Raw genomic sequence first — 15,151 nt, 5'->3', positions numbered from 1 at the left:
AGGACACCTAAGGTTGTCCTTTGATCTCCATACACATGCATATATATCTACACACATGCACACATATGCACACACATACACATTCACATATACAAGGCAACTTCCTGCCACCCAACTTCTTGATAAAGGTAAAATGGGGGGGGGGGGGGGATAAGAGGAACAAGACCTGCACTTTGATGAGTAGGGAAGGCAGATACTCAACAGAATGCAGAAGGTCTTCTGTATTTTCTTAACACCCCAGCATTGTGTCAGCAAGTGTCCTAAAGTCCTGAGCATTTGTCAACTGGCAGGATCAGAGTCCCTGTCACTTTTTCCATCTGCAAGGCCAGGTTCAAGCAGAGCTGAATAAAGATGTGGAGAACATGGGCCTGGCCTTTGCTGGTGAGTGCGGTGAGTGGCGGGGGGCTGGTTGGCAACGCGGACCCAGGGCTCTAGTCCATGGGATAGAAGCAGAGCCAAGCGGGCAAGTTGCTTGGAGTGGAGCAGGGCCCTGGGTGGGTAGCAGTCAGCGAGCTGCTGTGAGGTCAGGAAGCTGGGTCAGATTCACTGCTTGAGAAGTTCTGGCTTGACTTTCTCCTGGTATCTTTCTATGTTCATCTCCTTCTGTGTAAGTGTGTGTTTGTGATCACATACTGTACTTAAGGATGTGCACGTATGTGTGGAGACCAGCGATCAATGCCATGTGTCTCGATTGCTCTCCACCTTCATTTTAAAGACAGGTCTCTCAGTCAATCTGGAGCTTACTGTTCAGGGGTGACAGCTGCCGCTGTACCCAGCCTTCTTATAGGGTTCCAGGGAGCCAAACTCAGGTCTTTGTACTTGTGTGTCAGGGCAGGCTCTTTACTAACCAATCCACCTCCCCAGATCTTACCCCTTCTCTTTTAAAGTGCAAACTACAAGTTGCCTAATTCCAGCATTCTGCTTCCTTGGTGAGTGACTGGCATCCGCAGAGAGGGACAAGGGCAGTGAAGCAGACGCTATGGTGATAAAGGGCCAGGATGAGGTGAGAGAAGCGTTCTGATCGCGAGGATCAATCATCAGCTGTGGTGGCATTTCATTTGAATTCTAATAAATAAACTTACCTGAAGATCAGAGATTAAAACAGCCCCACTGGCCAGCCTTACAGACCAGGCAGTGGTAACATGCACCTTTAATCCCGGTAGCCACACTAGTTGTCATAGAAACTGGATGGTGCATTGCCTCTAATCCTAGTGGTGCACACCTTTAATCCCAGTCCTAGAGAGGAATATAAGATGGGAGGGGACAGTTCAGAGTCTCAGTCTCATTCTGAGATTCTTGGAGGCAGGACTGTTGTCATTTCGGACTGAGGTAAGAGCAAGTGGCTGGCTGTTGTTTTTCTGATCTTCAGGTTGAACCCCAGTTTCTCTCTCTGAGTTTTTATTAATTGTGCTTGAATTGGTGCTACAATGTGATGCTTTCAGCAATTTGAAGAAGCACGCACATGCCCACGTACACTGCCTTCTTTGGTGAGTTGGTGAATAGGACTGGAGCAGATCATGTGAGCCAGAGTGAGCTTGGAAAACGTGCAGATCAGGACAAAGACTCTTCTTAAAGTGCCAAGCCTGGGAAGCCTGAGGCTGGCAAGGACTGTTTGGATGGTGCGGAGGACTGCCCCTCTCAGGGCCTTGGCTGCCATGGCTGTTGGCTTCTTCCAAGAACTCATCACTGGGGACCTTTTGTGTCCATGTTGGCAGGTAGGACCAGCTATAGAAGAAACCTGCTCTGGAGGCTGAGGTCACTTTGAACAAATGGCTACAGTGTTTATAGAAATGCCAGTCTGTTCCAGGAACATTGGGGCCAGTGCAGGAGGACAGCCATTTGAGTGACCTGGCATTCACCAACAGTCACTAGCTAAGTTTCTTCTGAGTGGCAGCCTATGAGAGGCCGGGGAAGCGATGGGGGTGAGGGAGGTAATAGTCCTTGTCTTCACAGAGGAGACAGACTAGTAAACGACTATTCCAGAACAGTATGGGGCATTCAGGGAGGCACAAGGTGGGTGGGACATCTACCTCTGACCTGGGCATCCACGCACACTTTCTGGCAAGACTCTTGATAATTCGCTGAACTCAGGAAAAGCATTCGTGTTCCCCAAAACCAGGTCAAAAAGCTCTCTGAACAGAAACTTGGTACAGAAAGCCCTTATGGTTCTTTGAATCTCAGGCATTAGGGATGTCCTTGGTGTTTTAGGGAACAGCTCACCCCTATCAGGGTATCACCAGTGTCACACACTAGGGCAGGCATATGCGTGTCTCCAGGCGACTGTGCCGTTGCAGTCTCTGGCTTAGTGACCATGTCTAGTATCATGTCGGTCCACCGGTAGGGTTAGCAGGTAGATTCAGCATCTAACTGCCTGGCTGTCAAGGTTGACACGGGAGCCAAGGAGCAATGCCACCCTCAGTCTCCAGGAAGTAAGGGACGTCCACGAGGGAGTTTGGAAGTAGACAAAGGCACACTACTGTCCACTCTTGTGTGTCAGCACAGCCTCGGTCCAACTCCTTCCTCTCTCCTTGTTGCGTTCAAAGGATCCCAGGGTTACTAATCTGAGAGGTCAAAGTACAACTCACTGAGGTCCAGTGGACTGCTGGGTGATAAGCTGGGGAGTTGCTGCACTTCAAAGGCCTCCACCCATTGCACTTTCTCTTTCCTGCTTCCTGCTTTGATCCTGGGAAGGTCTAAGTCTCTCTTTGCCACGCTTTTGTTTCCTGCCTGGATACAGTGGTCAGATCCAGGCCAGGCTTCCTCCTTAGCACTGGACTGGCCGTGTCTCCCAACCCCTAAATAAGAATCTTAGGGAGTGAGCTAGCTTAGGACCCTTTTGGCATAAGTACCTGCATGTGCTGTCCTCGGATTTAGATTTAGGAGGGGAGTGAAGGACCCTGTTTAGACCCCAGCAGTCTCATTCAGTCATCCATCCTTTCGCCAGCTTCTGCATGTGAGTGTCTGCTATTGACAGGCTCGTAACAAATGGCGTTTAAAAATCTGTACCCTTTCACTCCTCCTTATATGGGATCTCAAGGGGTAGGGGATGATTGGCAGGGTGGCATTTTAGCCTTCCTGGGGCCTTGGCTATAATACCATTATGATATTGGTAATTCTTCTGGAACATTAGCTCCAGCCTCTAATGGTCCCCTATAGAGGGAAAGCCAAGCTTTGTGCTTATGGGTTTGTTGGATCAAGCCCAAAGTCCTTGGGCTCTTCCTAGACATATTGGCCCAGGTTCAGAAAACAGCAGTGAACAGACAGACTGGGCAATTCATGGCTCTGGGTGAAAGTACCAGCCAGGTCTCAGCCTTCCAGGGGGAGAAGGCTGTGCCAGGTACTCCTCCTTACCTGAGCAGTGGTACATCATGGCAGGAATCTGGCAAGGTTTGCTTCAAGGAGGTCGAAGCCAACTGGTCCCTGGTAGGAAAATGCCTGTGGAGGAGAGAGAACGCTGAGCTCTTCTTTGGAATGATCTTGAAGGGATTTTATTTTAGATAAATCCTGACTCAAAAAAAAAAAAAGAAAGAAAGAAAAAAGTCATGGTGAATAGCCTCCGAAAATGTCCACGCCTCATGTCTCATACCTGGGACTTGTGCATGTGCTGTCACACGAAAAAAGGAACTTTGTAGAAGAACAGTTGTAGGTATTAAAACACTTTTCATTTCTAAAAATGTTCTTGAGTATTCTGGATTATTCAGATGAATTCAGTGTAATCAGATGGCGCCTAGAATCTGGGATGTTCCTTGGTGTTTGTGTGCTTGTGTGCGCTCTCTCTCTCTCTCTCTCTCTCTCTCTCTCTCTCTCTCCTTCTCTCCTCTTCCTTCTCTACTTCCTCCTTTTTATAACAGAGTCTTGCCTCAAAGTCCAAACTGGTCTCAAATTTACAACATCCCCCCCATTGGCCTTCCAACTACTGGGATTACAGGTCTGTGTCACCACACCCTGTAGCTATCTGTGTTTTCTTAAAGACCTGTTAGGTGGGATTCTAAAAGACAAACTGAGGAGCCAGGGACAGAGCCCAGTGGTGAAGCATCTGTCTAGTATTCACTAGGTCATCGGTTCAATGCCCAGCACTGAGAAAACAATCCACAGTCTTCCCGGCCCTGAAACTGGGTAGTCTCTTGTACTATGTGGACAAGGGACTGCCTCTTGCTTATCCATCGTTTTCATAGGTGACATTTGTGACAACCCTGGTCTCCACCTGCAGATAGTTGGCTTTCTGAGTGAGGTAACCCCTCAGCTGCCTGAAGCCTTCTGAGTGAAAAGAGTAGTCCAGGCACAGGGCATAGCTAGGTCTGTGTGGCATAGATAGAGACAGCATGCCCCATGCCTCAAAGTAGGGTTGTGCCAACCAAGCATAGCTGTATCGCTAGAGTCTACGGACCGAGATGTCAGCTGAAAAACCTCTGAGTCCTACAACTGGGTTCTATAGAATGATACCAACTCATGAACATGCATGTTCTTACTTACATGTAATTTAAACATTATCCTCAGGGAAGTGGAGAATATATCATGGTTATCAAAGCCCGACTGATAAGCAGGCACAGGGTATGGCTGGATAAGAAGGGTAACTTTCAACCTTCTGTGACCTAGTGGGGTAACAATAGCTGACAGCAATGAGTTGAACATTTCAAGGTGGCTTCTAGGATTCTGAATGGTCCCAAACACAGAGAGACAATGTCTGTCCAAAGAGCTGGTTATGCCAATGGCCCTGATGTGATCTTTACACAGAGTATTAAAATGTCACACTAGACACCATAAATATGTACCACTGATATGTATCTATTAAGTATCAAAATATATTTCAAAAAAATAAAGCCATTGGGTTTAAGTAAAGAATTGCATCAACTCTGAGGTGCAGAAACAGCCAATGCAAAGCCTGAGCCACCTTGGATACTAGTAATCTAGGTGGACACAGGATGTGGGTTTTTGTTTTGTTTTGTTTTCTCTGTTTGTTTTAGTTGGTGTATTCTTTGTAAAAAGAGAAGCAAATTCATTGGATGAACTGGGGAATGTCACTTACCCTGCTTGGCACCAAAATGATCAGCCTACTCAGAAGATGTAAGACATGAACTCCTCCCATTCAAAGAGGCTGTCCCAGGTGGCAGGAGTAGTGACAATTGGGAGGGAAACGAAGGCCAATTTAACCAACTCTCTTTGGCAAATTGATAAATTTAGCAGAGGGCAATCATGTTTAGACTTTAGCCATTCAGTTTAAGTCATAAAAGAAAGCTCAGATAGTGACAAGAATGACAAAAGGGACTGGGATCCCCCTCATAGGAATTTAAGCAAATGGCAGGCCCAGACAGAACTAGCATCAATTGCCGGCAAGAAGATAAAAACTCAGCATGGAACCTATGCAAAAAAGTATCTACAAAGAAGGGCACGATGGGAGGAGGATGGATGAAGAGAATTCTTCAGAAGAATGGCAAAAGCCTTGGACTGGCAAGGGGCTGGGGTTCAGGCTTTCATGCTCTACAGGTGGTGAATAAATTGATCTAGTCCCTTTCTCAAGTGCTCAGGGATGATAGAAATGATCATGTTAAATGAACAGACCTTTGACCCCGCAACCTCATCTCTCATCATTTCCCCAAGGCAATAATTGATAAAGCATAGGAAAAAAAAAGATTTCCCTTTCCATTTTCTTGTATCATAGTGAAAGTTGGGTCATCAATAGCATTAAATCATCGGTTAAAGAAACGATGGTACAGGAGCACACCACATGCTGATGCCGGTCCGATGACGTGGGCACTCACTGGTGACACTTGGGATGAAGCACATAAGAGAGATAACGGAGCAGCAGGGTTCCTTTGTGTGCTGTGTTAATAGGTGCACGTCCAGGAGCATCCGGGCTCGTGCTCACCCTAACAAGTGAACTTGCTTCACTCTTTGTGCTTTTCTGTGTGATCACAATATTTGTAATGAATACAAATCTTTAAAAAGAACCAAGCTGTTTCCAAACTACAGAAAGAAGAAGAATGTGGGAGAAGGACTGTGTAATCTACAGGATATTAGGGATCCAGCCTGGATAAGTTGGGGTGTGTCGGTTGCTGTCGAAACCAGGAGCAATGATAACGGTATCTGTTAAACATCTTCATCGAAAACATAAAATGAATGATTTTTTATAGGGATATATACGGTATTGTCTTTTTATGTTTCATGAAACTAATCCGAATACGGAATTGTTGTGGGGTTTGGGTGACTGTCCAGGTAGCCAGCTGCTTCTGTCATTTCTTGCACTTTTTAGAAGTCACTTGCTTGCACTTCCTGCTTGCTCAGGTAACATGATTTTCCTTCTCAAGTCTTTGATGGGGTTGTAGACTAGATAGTCACAGCTACTATCCTCTCATAACTTAGCTAAGACATTTTAAGTACAAGACTTAGACTCCTCAGGATAGGACAGCTATTGAAATAAACTCTGTTATTTGCTAGTTACCTTAGACTGGACATTCAGCATGTGTTTCTTGCTTGATTTTGTTCATATTGATTGTATTTCTATTTTTGTGTGTATTTTTTCCTGGACGATATTTGATATTTGCTCTTATTGTATATAGTCTTGTATTAGGTTTAGAATCCTCTTATTTAGAAAAAAGGGGAAGTGTTGTAGGAATTCATTCAATTAATAGCTTTTGGGTATACCAGACTTAGGGGTGTGGTTTCTGTCTGCAGATATGTTGGCTTTTAAGAAAGAGAGAAGGGGCTCGCTCACTCTCTTGGGTGGTGACAGGAAATCTGGTCGCAGTCCCCAGCACTCACAGAACAGAAGACCAGAGTGCTCACCAATAAATATTTGATACCCACCTTTATCTCGAGCTCTCATGGATTTACTTACCCATGTTTACATGGAATCTTACTAAATCTTTCTCTTGAATATTTTGTACTGATTTTTTAAAATTCACCTTTACCAAATAAGCAATTGTATTAATCAGGCTTCTCTAGGGGGAACCAAACCAATAGAAGAAATATATTTTTATTATAGATAAATATGTAGATGACATAGATAGATAGATAGATAGATAGATAGATAGATAGATAGATAGACAGATAGATGATAGACAGACAGACGGATGATAGGGCATTAATTAGATTGGCCTACTGGACATGAGTTGGGTAGACCAACAATGGCCATCTGAACCTTGGAGAAGCTGAGAACCCAGTAGCATCTTCTTTTTTTGTTTGTTTGTTTGTTTTTTAAGACAAGGTTTCTCTATGCAGCTTTGGACTCAGTCCTTTACTTTGTAGACCAGGATGGCCTTGAACTCACAGAGATCTGCCTGCCTCCACCTCCAGATTGCTGGGGTTAAAGGTGAGTGCCATCACTGCCTGGCCCCAGTAGCTTCTTAGCCCATGAGGCTGGATAATTTAACACTAACGTTCTGATTCCTGGAGAGTCACTGGTGTTAGCTACAAAGGTTCCAGCATCAGCAAGAACAGAAGCAGTGACAGACTATTTGCACTGACCGTCAGGGTCTGACTGCAGGCAGGCAAGAGCAGTCCTGCTTTCCCCTCAGACCTCTTCATATCTAGGTGATGCCCATACTGAGGAAGGCCATTTCCCTCAGTTAATCCTTCCAGAAAACACCTTCACAGAGGCTTGTCTCTTAATCGATCCCAGATTCAGTCAGGTTGACAAGCCGAGGATCTCCCTCACTGTGATCATGCCTGGAATTCTCTCTTCCTCTCTTAGGTCTGGATTGAGAATGAACAGTTAGAGCTACAGAGATGGCTCAGTGGTTAAGAGAGCTTGCTTCTCTTACAGAGGCCTGGGACTCAGTGCCCAGAACACACACTAGACAACTCACAACCATCTATAACTCCAGCAGGGGACCAAAGCCCTCTCTGGCTTCCTCAGGCACTTGTACACACATGCACATACACTTCAATAAAATAAACGTTAGAAAAATGGAACAGTTGGACACTTGTTTTTTCCAGCTTTCTCTGGGGTAGGGGTGGACATGTAGCAGTGCTCCAACCAATGAGGAGACATTGGCGATTTACTGCAGGTTTCTGGGGCAATGTGAGCTTTCAGTTTTCCATGTAGCTGTTTAGTTAGCAATATGTTGTCCATCGACTCTTATCCTACTTTCTGTACGCTATCCCTTACAGCCCCAGACTAGCCACACCCTCTGGTCATGGCTGCCTTTGCTGTGGATTCATGGGACCCACGGCATTAGTTAGAAGCTAACATTGTACCTGCTGGCCATTAGGCTGTTTATATGACTGCTGCTGTCCTTGGGTCTAGCCTCTGCCGAGCATTGCTGCCCTCATACCCTTGCTTATCCCCCAGGTCCATCTCAGGCTGTCAAAACTGTATGCTGGTCAGTTATAAGACAAAGGGGGGGGACCCCTTATCTTGTGGCTCTTGTTTAGAGGATCCACGTGATGATAAGTTGATCATCGATTTGACAGGATTTACAATCACCCATGAGACAAGTCTGTGAAGGAATTTCTAGACTGGATGAACTGAGGTGGGAAGACCTACTAGAAAGATGAGCGGCTCCACTCCCTGGCTGGGGTCTCAGACCAAAGATAAATGAAAAAGCAAACTAAGCATCAGCATCCTTCACTCCCCCTTTCTGACTGCAGACAGTGTGGCCAGCTGCCTCATCGGCCTAGTGCCTTGCCTTCCCTGCCACGATGGACTACCGTGTAGAGGCATTTCATTTGCATTTTAATAAATAAAGCTTGCCTGGGGATTGGGAGAGTAAAACAGCCACACTGGCCAGCCTTGCAGACCAAGCAGCAATGACACACACCTTTAATCCCAGTACCCACACCAGCTTGTCATAGAAACGGGGCAGCAGTGGGGTACACTAGAGAGGAATGTAAAACGGGAGGAGACAGCTCTCAGTCTCATTCTGAGATTCCTGGAGGCAGGGTCGCCATTTCAGACTGAGGTAGAGGTAAGAGCCAGTGGCTGACTGTTTTGCTTTTCTGACCTTCAGGTTGAACCCCAGTTTCTCTCTCTGAGTTTTTATTAATCGTGCTTCACTACAGCCCCCTGAACTTGGAGCCAGAATAAACCCTTTCTCCCTTAAGTTCCTTTTGCCAGACATTTGTGTCTAACAACAAGAGTCACTAATACAGTCACCAAGGAGAGCTGCTCATCCCCCTCCATCCCTCAGATGGGGCAGCACCTTTTGGTAGGGACCCAGAGCTAAGAGGATCTGAAGGGAAGACAGGGCTGCCTTCGCCTGTCTGCCTTCCAGGGAAGCCCTTCCCATTTAAAGTCACCTTCTTTCTGTGGCCAGCACCGCTGGAGACTGGTTGAAGCAGGTCTGAGGGGAGGATACCCAGCTGTATATGGAGTTGCCTTTATCTGAAAACAGTGGAATGGCTTGCAATTCTTCTATTTTTTAGTTAATTGTGTAGACGTGTACCTCTGAATACAGGTGTGTGTCCTCCTGTGCAGGTGTCCCTGGAAGCCAGAGACATCAGATTCCCTGAAACTGGGGTTACAGGTGGTTGTGAGTCACCCAGCATGGGTGCTGAGAACTGAACTTGGGTCCTCTGTAAGATCAGCACATACCTTAACCAGAGCCACCCCTCTCCTTACAGGCTCCTATCTCTCCTACCAAAAGATCTCAAGGCCTCCAGACACAGATTTCCTGGAGAGCAGGCGTAGATTTAAAGGGGCTCTCCTGTTGCAAATATTTTTGAGGGAGATTATGAGCTATTTTAATCTCTAAACAAACAACTCTTAATACACATTCTTTGGCTGGAGTTGGAGGTCGGTGGAGAACCCTTGCCTCACACTGATAAGGCCTTATAGGCCGTCCTTAGTCTAACCAAAGACAAATAGCAAATACTCTTTAATATAAGTAAATACGCAGAAAGAGAAAACAAAGAAAAATAAAACTTATCCATAACCCCATGAATTTCAAGTAATCACAATGTTTTGATCTTTTTGCCCTGGCTGTCCTAGAACTTGCTCTGTAGTCCAGGTTAGCCTCAAACTCAAGAGATCTGCTTGCCTCTGCCTCTCAAAGGCTGATATTAAAGGAGCATGCCACCATACTCAATTGTTTGGATGTTTTAATTCATCCACTGTTTGGTATTTCTAAGGTCATGCTGTTTATACACTATTATGGCCTGCTTTCTGAATCATGATCTCAGAAGCAATTTCCCTTGATACCAAAAATTATTTATAAGTAAACTTTTAGTGGTTATATAATTTCAAGTGTTTATTTAGACATCACAATGTAGTTTTTTAATATTTATTTTTACCTTGCTTTTCAGTGCTTTCTTTTTACACGTGTATATGTGTGTTCATGTGTATACCATGTGTGTGCAGTTGCTCACGGAGGCCAGGAGAGGGTGTTGCATCTTTTGGAACTGGAGTCACAAGTGATTGTGAGCCACCTGCAGCCCCTAATTTTAGCTTCATCTATGTGTCTGTGTATGCATATGCTGCGCGTGTAAAACGTTAGAGGAGGACCTTCGACCCCCAGGAGCTGGAGAGTCAGACAGTTGTGAGATGTCTGACAAGGGTACTGGGAACAAAGTTTTGGCTACTCTGGAGGAGCAGCAAGTACTCCGAAGCATTAAGCTGCCTCTCTAACCCTTAGATTTCAAAATGGAAAGAAATTTGTTGTGTAGATCGGGGATATTTTTCTGGAAACGAAAGACAGAGATGCAGTCAGACCTCAGGGTTAAACTAGGAGGAGCTACTGAAACAAGGCGTGAGGAAGCCAAAGTGGTACCAATTTGTATCTCTCCATCTCTTTTCACATGTTGGCTTTTGCAAAAATTACATACCATTGGCCTCTCCTGAGTATACAAAGCCAGGGAGTCCAGAAGGATATTGATCTCTTATCATTCTGGCCAGAAGACATTCTGATTGGACCAGTTTCAATCAGGTGTTGACCCGGTTCAATCAGGTTGTTAGCCTGAGGAGGACCAGGATAATCTGTCTTTCCTATTAAGTGGGGAAGATGAAGCCAATGAAGGCTAAACAGTGAGGGAGCCCCCAGACTACTGGGGACAGAATACATCTTCTCAGAATACATGGCATTCCACCACATACCAAGCTGGTTTTGCCTATTACGTTTTAAACAGTGTGTTCAAGCTGATCCTGTATTGGAAGCAAGGGCTGATACGTTGCCTCATCCTGCCTCCCTGGAGCATGCTAGTCCTGGGTCTTACACAGTCATGGAGCTGACTTGCACTTACATACGCATGGCTTTTGGGGGAATAATGGAAATGACTCTCCTGGTTAGCCAGGGCCAGATGGCAGACCACCTTAGCCCCAAGCAGGGAGCTTCCTGCATAGAACTCTCCTCTCTGGGCAAAGCTTCAACTTGTCCACAATATGAGAACTTTTTCATTCAGCGGGATTAATGGCCGGTAAATTTTCACAAAGGAGAGGAAATACATCTTCCCGTCGTGAATAACCAGTCTGTTGCAGGGGTCCTTGTGGCGGAAATAAGGCTTGGGTTTTGTAAGCGCTGGATGGTTTTTATGGTCATTAGTGACATTCATAATTATGCATGTGTCGATTGCACATTTTATGGTCTGAGTAAATTGCCTGCAGGGGTCAAGAAGGCATATTTCCTTAGGATTACATGAGTGGGAAGGTCCATTATCAGAGAGTTTTATCTTCTTCTAAAGCATTAATTGTTGGTCACCGACTTGGTGGTACGATCAGAAATGAACCAAAACCCTGTGTATTTATGTGCTCCTGGGGGTGGTTCCCTTACTCTCACCAGCTCACAAAGAGCCTTGAGGGAACTTGGGTCAGTGGTCCTTCCTGGGGTCTAGAGTTGAGGATGTATTACATAACCATCTGTGCTATGCTGATGTGTACATGTGAGCAGTAAGGCTATTTCCTGCTTCATTCAGGAAGGGTTTCTTCCAGGCCCCCACACCATATAAAACTCCTTTCAGGGGCACGGGGGAGTAATAGGGAAGGAGGGATAAGTGGGGAGAAGGATGGGAGGTTGGACAGAGTGGAGACTTGTGGGAAGGGACAACTAACACTGTCTGAAAATGCCATTTTATAGAGTTCCTCTGCACTCATGTGCATGTGTGCAAGCGTGCGTGTGTACATGTGTGTTTTAAATGCTCATATAAAAGTGCATACTTGGAGTCACCTTTCACAGGGAAAAAACGCTCCTCTCAGAAGCCATAGGTTATCAAACGAAAAGCACAATGACAGGTGTAGTTTATCTGCCCTTGGATAACAAGGTAACAAGGTCAGTGGTGTCCAGGGTTCCCACAAAACAGGACGAGCTGCTGCCAGTGTTCTTGGTTGCCCACCAGAGTATGACGGTAAGATCGTATCATTGAGGACAGTACATTCTTTGGTCACATGGAGAAATCAAATTGGTACTGACCAGGAAGCTCCCTCCCTGCTGGCCAGTGTTCATAGTACCAGAGGCTGCTGGGAGAGAAAGGTCACCAACAGTTTCTCCCAGATATGAATCCTGTGAACTACAATTATGACCATGGCATGATAAGTCCATGGGTTCAAAAATGGCATGAGTGTTCCGTGGGTCTCTTTGATACTGTTCTATTGCTTACAGTTTCAGAGGTGAGAGTCCATGGCCCTCATGGCAACAGACTGGCAGGAACGGCATTGGAGCAGCAGCTGAAAGCTTATGACGTGATCCACAAGTTGGCAGCAGAGAAAGAGAAAGCCAGTGCTCTTAACTGCTGAGCCACTTCTCCAGTCCTAGGCATCATCATCATCATCATCATCATCATCATCATAACAATAATAATAATAATAATTTGAAAACCTCATGGTGACTGTATTGTGAAGCCAAGGTTGAAAGCTGCCTTCCAATTCCCTGGTACCTAACGTTAGAACCTGTGGTTTATGACCACACTGATCATGCCTTGTTCCAGCCCAACTCTTCTGAGTGCAGCTATCGGTGAGGGTACCCATGGGTGTACCTGAGCTGCAGACTGCCTGTTCTCAGCAAAGGCAGAACATTCAGTGGGAAGTTCACTCCAGCCCTCCACCCGTATATCCAAAGAGTCTGGAAGGTTCCAACCCAAGCCTTCTCCCCCACCTCTCTCCAAACCCTGGCACATCTCAGAAAGCCTGCCAAATGATGACCCCTCCCCCAGAGATGCCCAAGACCACTCCCACAGAATATTTAAAACTGTCACCCCCCAGAAAACAGACATATGGTTTTCCGGTCTCTCTTTCCTGTTTCCTCTCTGGGAGGCTGGAAAATCATTCGGGAGTATTTTATCCACTAAACCTGAGCTTCTTCTAATTTGGTTTGATTTGGTCTGAGATTTGCTGTGTCAGTGGAGAGGCTTGTTGGGGTGCAAAAACTTTTCAATAGAGACAAATTTGCAAAAATTAAAGTCCATAAAATGAAGTGGAACTGTAAAAGTCTTCATATCTTTAACACCTTTAATAATAGACATACATGGCATAGCATTATAAAATTATAAAATAATGCTAATAACATAGAGTAGTAAAGAGTAAGCATTAAGGACATGGTAGCCAATGGAAAAGTCTATCACAGGGATTGTGGTCATTAACTATGGGGTTTTGTTTTGTCAGTTTGGGTTTTTGGGGTTTTTTTGTTTGTTTGTTTTTGTTTTTGTTTTTTGTAGACAGGGTTTCATATGCTATGTAGTCCTGATTGGCCTGGAACTTGCTTTGTAGACTCAGGGTTGGGGTAGTGGTGGGGTGGGGGGTGGCTCATATTTGAGATTGGCCTGCCTCTGCCTCTCAAGGGCTGGAATGAACAGCATGCTCCACCATGCCTGTTTAGTAACTATATTTTTAAAGTACTACATCGTGATGGAATAGCTGCTTTCTTTTTATTTACTTTTTTTTTCTTTTAGAACAGGGCTCTCCTCAGAGAACGCATTCATATGCGATATCTGCCCAGTGTTGCTTGTTCTGTACTTCTGTGATTCCAGATTACAGACGTGGGGGGGGGGGGGGGATGGAGATATTACTATGAACTCTCTCCATCTTCCCAGCCATGCATGCATCCTCCTGGTTCTGGAAACTGACTAATCCATTCTGCACTCACTCACTGGAGCTTAGGCCTGAGCTATCAAAACAAGAGGGCCCCAAGCACCAGTTCCTAGAAAGTCCTTGCTGGAGGCCAGGAGCCCAGGAGAGAGGTCAGGTTCCTTTTCTCTGTTATCTCCTAGATAATCACCTGCCTGGAAGCTTCTGTGGCTGTGTGACTGACACTCACTGGGAGGAGCACCTGGATACCTGGCTGGGACACCAGAACAGAACAACTCACCTCCTCCCCATGCCTCACCCAGGTTATGCCCATAAATCCTGTAAAAGGCCCCAGCTTGGTGGCACCCCATTTATGGGGCAACCCCCCTCTCCTTCTCCTTGAGTTGCCACCTATAAATCTAGAATAAATTACTCTCTAAAACCAATCCTCTGTAGTCTGTCAGTTTCATCCTGCAAACTCCCGAGAACACGAACGCCACTGGTTTGGGGGGCTTTGGTGGCCACGGAGTTTCCTGAAAAAGGCTCTGTGGTTCTCAGAGACATCCCACTGTTCCTGGACCAGTGGAGCTCCCATTGTGCTTCTAATTATTTTCAAGGCAGCCGGTGACATCCCTGGCTCCTTCAGACAAACATGGCTCTTGTTCATTAACAGCACCCAGGACACTGGCAGTTGGCAACAGTGCAGTGCACACAAATAATGCTTTCTGGGGAACAACACTGTGGTGGAAGGTGATAGAGGAAGACCCCAATGCCAACCTGGTTCCCAAATGTAATTGTACACACACACAAACATAGACACTACCATATAAATGCCCTAAACAGACAAAGATTAGTTTTTCAATGTTGCCATAGCACATGGTCAATTTCTTCCCAGAATTCAGCTTCTGATATCTTTCATATAGCTTTTTTTTTAATGGGAATTTTAATTTTCAGGATTCAAAGTTATGGAATTCAAGATGATAACTCTATGGATTGTGACAGTATCACAAGTCAGTACTCCGCCCAAAGCAAGGCTAAGTAGTCAATGAGTCTTTAAAAAACATGCTTCATGAGATGTTCAATAGCAGGTTTTATATGGACCATCAGGTAGACACAGGGACTACTGTTCAATAGCAGGTTCTATATGGACCATCAGGTAGACACAGGGACTGCTGCAAGTGGATTTGACTCTGCTTTGAATACCAGGAAAAATGAGAATGAATA

The 15,151-nt window shown here is 45.5% G+C and overlaps 1 pseudogene; it reads left to right on the top strand.

Annotated features, from left to right (window-relative positions):
• Positions 1-362: 362 nt before the first annotated feature.
• LOC121466056 overlaps positions 363-15,151 on the top strand; it is a 44,950-nt pseudogene continuing 30,161 nt past the window's right edge.

This window comes from Microtus oregoni, unplaced genomic scaffold (genome assembly GCF_018167655.1).
Source record: "Microtus oregoni isolate MIOR12 unplaced genomic scaffold, Mior012 000032F_ref0000030, whole genome shotgun sequence".
NCBI classification, from domain to species: domain Eukaryota; kingdom Metazoa; phylum Chordata; class Mammalia; order Rodentia; family Cricetidae; genus Microtus; species Microtus oregoni.
The sequence above is the reverse complement of the archived record's forward strand: the minus strand, read 5'-3'. Positions and strand labels throughout refer to the sequence as shown.